Below are 6000 nucleotides of genomic sequence, written 5' to 3'. Positions count from 1 at the left end.
AATAAGACAATGACGATCACGACTCGACATGGAAAAATCTGGTTTGATATCATTCGTGACTGTTTTGCCTACTTAAATACTCCACACACTGCTGCAAAAATCAATACCCAACTACTAAAACCATCATTCAGAATCGATCTCGAAACGACAGGAGGAGCTGTAATTAAAGTGAGCTTTGTTTGATGCGATATTTCACGAGGTATAACCATCTTCAATCAATGATCTACAGATTAAATAAAATGATGATCGTGATTCAGCTCAGAGAAACGAAGGACTAAAGTAGTTTACTGGCGTTTGCACCCCTTCCACCTTAACATACGACGGACAATGTTTTCCAGGTCACAGAAGATTATGTTTCTTAACTCAATCTGCCTTCCTAATTTGTCCCATTTTGATATATTTAGATTCGCAACAACTTGATGACAATCAAACCTCAAACCTATTAGTGTGATCTGTCTTATCTACGAGCGAGGTTGTCAGCACTTATTGTACGTTTTATTTTATTACATTCTTCAAATTCGTTCTGCAAAATTCATTAAAATTGACAAAAATTCATTTAGATTTCGAAAGGATTAATTTTAAGCGAAACGTTTCTCAAATAACTGCCGTAATAATTGCGTATGCCCAGTTATCGAGTGGTAAACAGTGGCTATTCAGTCTTGTAACTGTAAACACCGTCGTGATTTTTGAAGCTCATGGATTATCCGTGAATTTTTTTCAAACCTGCAATTTAACTGTTCCTTCGTCCCTCGATTCTAATATCTCCCTCACCATCTTGTTTCAAATTTATGAGAAATTTGTTTTGTTTCATCCTCCTTATCCGTCGTGGCACAGTCTACTGACGGTTTTAGAATGACATGAATATAAATTATGCTTGTTTAAATATTCTGTCGTATTATACTAATAAGCGACATTTAGCCACTGTCAGTACATGAAGTCCGTAGTGTTGGCGTTCACCTACATGTATATGAAGCCTCTATCTTACCTTTTCTTCATTTTATATCCCCTTGTAACGGCTATAATCGGGTTCGAAAGTAATAACTCTAATAAAAAAAGATACCTGTTGTGATGGAATACAACATTACTACAGATCTTGTTAATCCACAAAATTTTCAAGATATTTTGTTATTTCTCTAGTAATGACTAGCACGCCTCAACCATGGACCGTATTGTATTAATCTTTTTGCATCTCATGGAAAGGTAAGATGAAGATATTTAGCTCTATCGCCTGCTGAAACTCCCAAAAAAATTTGGCGATGCAGAAATATTTTATTTGGAGTAGAATTAATTGCTCATGACCCTACAAATCTCCACCAATAATAAGGCTTTGTGTCTTCCTGCCTTATGATAACAGTGATGTTTTCGCGGGTATTCCATTATATCTAATTCGTAATTTTCCGTAATGTTCAATGTTGTCCTATTTTGAAAATGCGTGGAAAATTCTTTAACTTCTCTATAGAATATGTTTTGGCTCTAAACTTTTTAGTCATATTTGTGTTAATCTAAGGGTCGGTTTCGTTTCCGTGATGGCATTAGATGTTTCTCCATCATTAAAACCTTAATTGATTCGGTTACAGTTTCTTTTGCATCCGTGGAAACAAAAGCAACTGTTAGTATAGTATTCCAAAGATTCTAAATAAACAAAATGGAGTTTTTCTGGGAAGGAATTTTCTATCGATGGAATGTCGCTGATTACCTGACTTATCGATTAACCTGTGACGACTCTAACCGTTCGCTACATTGCTTACATTTTTGCAAAATTGATGGTAAGCGTGGTAACTTTGTGGAATTTTAGGTTGAAGGAATGAAAGGAACCTCATATACGAACCTCATATTTGTCAAAGAACCCGTCTTTCTTTCACATGATATATTTGGGAGAAAAAGTCAAGATAGTGGCCCGAATGAAAAGACAAAGCCTTAACTAAAATGCCACGCGATCGAAAAAAACTGATCACAGAGCTCACGTCTTACGAAGAGCCAAAATTGAGATCAGATTTGGTAGATCGAGAAAAATGAGAGATTTGGTGCAATCTGCAGGAAGCGTTATCCCATCTCTTTTAACAAGAGGCGTAAATGAATTTCAGAATACCTGTGGCTGAAGCTAAATAGGAAATATCAAATGACCAATTAAGATTAGGTCGAGGAAGTATAAAACGCGACTGAGGCAAGGCTTTGAATGAATTGAGCTGTCGGAGAGTACTTCATGTCGAAACCGGGACAAAATAGGCTTCGATGAGGCTAAAGTTGTGCCAAAAGTTGGATCATACTCGTATTACCCCGGTTTAGTCAGAGAAGTAATGGAAGTAGCCAAAGACTTTGTAATTATAATAGGCAAGATGGTAATCGACTCAGCTCTGTGTGAAGAAGAATTGAACGAGGAGGTCTTGCCCTAAATATCGATAAGTAGTAATTGCTTGATATTATTGATATTTAAAACATGGGGAAAAATGGCTAATGACCTCCCAAGCGAAGCTTATGCTAGTTCGACAAATAAAAGCAACTTTTCAGTCAGCTTCTCACGATGTTCATGGTAGCTAGAACGAAAGGTCGAGTCTTTAGAAAATATGGTCAATGCGCAGCAGGAACTTATGAAAAAAAGTGGAAAACCAATCCGTCCTTTATTGAAGCCCTGGTATATGCAGCAATTATGACTTCAATGTCTACAAAGGAATTATGTTTGAATGGAGTCCCAATATTGTCTTTTTTCACCTATTTTCATCTGTTATTGAGAATCTTCTTGCGTGAAATAATTACTTCTTCTGCTAATAGGAGTGCTTCAATGGCTCCACCTAATTTCTGAACACATTTTCAGGAGTCAGAGGCTGACTCAATTACCAGTATTACTCCGGTTGACCTAATCTTATTCCAATACCGTCGTTTAATCAGTCCTATCCCGCCTGCAACTCCTCGTGGGAAGTTGTGAAAAATATCCACTTCCCCTTCTTCATTTCAAAATATTGTCCATGAAGCTTACGTTCCAAAGTGCGTTTATTTTTTAAGTTTGCCCTCAACAACCAGAAAATACTGTTGTGGAATTCACGGCTGATGAGTCATTCTGGTGTTTTTGTATAATTTTTAAGCGAGCTCATTCGTTAAATTTGTCAAGAGTTTTGCAATGAAAACAACAGCAAACTAATTCAAAAAATGAACTGAGTAACACTTGTTTGAACTTTTTATGGATAAACAATATGGTAAACTTACTTAACGTAGTTGTAGAAAGCTTCGTTACGTATGTTACACTTTTAAATCAAACAATTTGACCAGGAAATTACTATTCCGTTCATGAAACTAGTTTTGCAAGTTTTTTCACTCCTGGAAAATAGCGAAAAATTACTTCAACCATTAGACTTAAAACAAATATTTTTCAGGTTTTTTATTTACGTTCATTTATATTATTGGTACAAGTTTACATTTTAATTTTAATTTTGAATGAGCACAGACAACATCGCTATATTTCTTAGCTTGGTCTAACAAGACACCCCCAGTACCACATATTACACCCTTCTTCGATTCCAAATATAATCTCCCCTCTTTCTCGGAGAGGTAACCCTTTCTACACCCACACCATATCTAGTACCAGTTGGTTTGTTTTCTTCTCCGTCGGTTTTACCTTTCCAATAGCACACGCACCTATTAACTTAATTCAATGACAATATTTCCGCGCCGTATGAAACCACACTCCTTATCAAAGCATTTGCTAGTCTTTTCTAAAAATCCTCCCACTACGTCTGACATAGTAAATTCCCTCCTCATGGTGAAAGCTTCTTTCCTTAACACAATTCTTCTATTAACTTCCCTACTACTTTACCTATCTAGTCATTGGTATGGACCAAGATAATCAAACTTTTCCACCTGATCAACCTTATGAGCGCTTACTATAAAGTTTAAATTAGCTCTTCTCTTTTTCATAAACTGCATAACCAATGTTTTGTTTACATTTATTCTTATACCATATCTATCGCACAGATGTTATGCATTCCCCACCAACTTTAATTCCTATATCCCATGACTTCCCATGCCTCCTTCAACATTTCTTCCACATTTACATGGAAAAGATCGGGAAATAATGGACACCCCTGCCTCCCCTCTTCCTAACTCTCCACATCCTATCTCATCACTCACCTCTTGCTTCTGAGAATCTTTAGACAGGCACAGGTTTCGCCTAATGTGCCTATCCCTCCAATCTATTCATTTTTTGTGCGAAACATTTATTTATTTCACGCAATTTGATCTATCGAATATGTTCACCAAATATATGAAACGAACAAATTTTTTCTAAATTTTCCTTTCTATTAGTGACCTCATTATTGCATGGCAGCACTTCTACCTCTCTCCTTCCTTAATCCATATTGATTATTCCTTAAGTAATCATTTGTTCTTCTATCAATCCTCTTATTGATAACTCTAAGTACAATATGAAGCTTTCTCTGGAGTCCTAATATATAACTCCCTTTCTTTTTTTGGAATGGGAACAAACAATGATCTGATGAAATCTTACGGCCTCAATCATCTCTCATAAATGCTAATAATTATTCCATAAAAACTCTTATTTCCGCGTGTTATAAACCCTTTAAGTAGATCCGCGGGGACGTTGCCTATCCCCGCGGTCTTATTTGTTGTAAATTCCTTAAATGTCCTTACTATCTCGTATTAGGTATGCGTGCGCCTAAGCTATCCCCATCTACGCCATATTCCCTGTGCATTAATAAAATTGTTGACTCTATATCTTAACCGTATGGACCTTCGATGTATTCTTTCCAATTCTGTTGAATCTTCCCAAATTCTCTTCTTACTTCTTGATAGTGCTCTCAGCTTTCTGTACAGCGCACTCATTCCTCTCATCCGTAGTAAACCCCGCATTGCGCCTTCACTACGCTTATTTTGCCCAATAGGGTTTCATGCCTTAGTTTATTATTTATCTGTTTTTACTTCCTTCTACCCGAGCCTGAGTTTACATTTTTCCATTTGCTTCTCTCTTTTATCATTCTAATTACCTCGTCGGTAATTCATGCTTTTCCTTTTCCTTTTTATTGTCCTTATGATTTGTTTGCAACTTTCCATATCCCTTCGGTAGTATGTTTCACTTTTTCTTCTTCTGTACCCACATCTCTGTCTTCGGTCATAATTTTTTCTACTGCCTCCTGGAACTTCTTCCTTTTTGTTCCGGTCAGTTGTTCTACGTTCCACTAGCTCAGCCGTCTTCCCTGTTTTATCGTCTTGAATCGAACGTTACACTTCATTAGTGCTAAATTATGATCTGAAATCGCATATCGCTCCTGGGAAGCTATGCGACTTTATTACGCTGTTACAAAATATATGCCTAACCGTAATATTGTGCAACTGATATCTCTCTGAATCCCCAAGAATTTTATATCTATAATTATTGAGGTGTTTAAAGTGAAGAGTTTGTTATAATTAAACTGTGTCTCCTGCAGAACTCTGTTCCTTTATCTCTGCGGTCATTCCTTGTAACTAAACCGTAGTCTCAAAAAAGCCTCAATTCCATCTCTCCCTTCCGCTACTATCGCATTCCAAAAGCTATTAAATTTTCCTTCCAGTAGCACCAACCATTATTTCTAATTGACCTTATACCTTACCTATTACTTCCACCATTGGCTGCGTACTGATATGTAGACCTGAATAATGACCAATTTAATTGATTCAGCTTTTAATTCTACTGACAATATTCTATCAGTCGCTCTTTGTTTTTACGAGTCTTCCTATGTTTTTGTTCAGTACTACTGCCACCCCTAGCTGACGCTCTTCCCTTTATCGTATTCTATAATTACAGTACGTCTATTACTCCATAATTGCTCCCATTTTTCCCGTCTTCCTTTCTCACCTCGAAAAGCCCTAAAATGTCTGCATTTCCTCACTGCATCTCTCGCTTTATATTTTCTAATTTCCCTCTCGTCAAAATCGTCGTAACATTCCAAATTCCCATTTTAATTGGTTCGGTACTCTACCCATTTACCACTGTCCATTCTGCTTTGCAAGTAT

This window comes from Hetaerina americana, unplaced genomic scaffold (assembly GCF_022747635.1).
Source record: "Hetaerina americana unplaced genomic scaffold, ioHetAmer1.1.p SCAF_80, whole genome shotgun sequence".
Taxonomy (NCBI): domain Eukaryota; kingdom Metazoa; phylum Arthropoda; class Insecta; order Odonata; family Calopterygidae; genus Hetaerina; species Hetaerina americana.
The sequence above is the reverse complement of the archived record's forward strand: the minus strand, read 5'-3'. Positions refer to the sequence as shown.